Below are 1,228 nucleotides of genomic sequence, written 5' to 3' on the forward strand. Positions count from 1 at the left end.
GCAAGGTGTTGGGTGCTGGATCAGCCTGCGGACAGCCGCCAGGCGAACACCCCTCCTGGGCAGGAGAGGCGCAGGACGATCGGGTCCAGCTGCGGGTCCCCTCTCTGGTTTATCTATTAAACTGTTGGTCTATTAAGAACATTTGGGTTTGACTCCAGTTTTATAGAACATTTCAATAAAAGCAGTATTTTATTACCAGTTGTCTTTTGTTTTTGTTATTATTTTTGTTAAATATTTTCTTTATTTACATTTCAAATGTTATCCCCTTTCCTGGTTTCCCCTCTGAAAAATCTCTGCCCCTACCCTCTCCCCACTCTGCCTGCTCCCCAACACACACACTCCCACTTCCTGGCCCTCGAATTCCCCTACACTGGGGCATAGAGCCTTCACAGGACCAAGGGCCTCTCCTCCCACTGATGTCCAACATGGCCATTCTCTGCTACATATGCAGCTAGAGCCATGTGTACTATTTGGTTGGTGGTTTAGTCCCTGGGAACTCTGAGTGTACTGGTTGGTTCATATTGCTGTTCCTCCTAGGGGGCTGCAAACCCCTTCAGCTCCTCCAATCCCTTCTCCAGCTCCTTCATTGGGGACCCTGTGCTCCGTCCAATGAATGGCTATGAACATCCACTTCTGTATTAGGCAATGACAGAGCCTCTCAGGAGACAGCTATATCAGGCTCCTGTCTGCAAGCACTTGTTGGCATCCACAATAGTGTCTGGGTTTGGTGTCTATATGGGATGGATCCCCAGGTCTAAATGTGGACTTTGAAATGATTATTTTATATATGATGTGTGTGCTGTACATACCATATGTGCATGTCTGTATACGTAGTCTAAATGTGGACTTTTAAATGATTATTTATATATGATGTGTGTGCTGTACATACCATATGTGCATGTCTGTATAGGTATATGTACCAGCAGAGACTAGAGGAGGACTTCAGGTGTATTCTTTTGAGACACAGTCTCTCACCTATCCTGAAGCCCACCATTTCAACAGCCCACTGCCTGAGCAGCAAGCTCTTGGACTCTATCTGTCTCTCCCCCAGCACTGGAGTAAAAGGCATACATGATGGCCTGGACTTTGCATGGGTTCTGGGACTCAAATCCAGGTGCTCTTCCTTGCATAGTAAGCCTTTTACCCAGATTGTTTAAAAAATTGACACATAACTATACATAATAATGGGGTACACTGTGATGTTTTAATATATTTCGCTATACATATG

Source organism: Mus pahari, chromosome X, assembly GCF_900095145.1.
Source record: "Mus pahari chromosome X, PAHARI_EIJ_v1.1, whole genome shotgun sequence".
Taxonomy (NCBI): domain Eukaryota; kingdom Metazoa; phylum Chordata; class Mammalia; order Rodentia; family Muridae; genus Mus; species Mus pahari.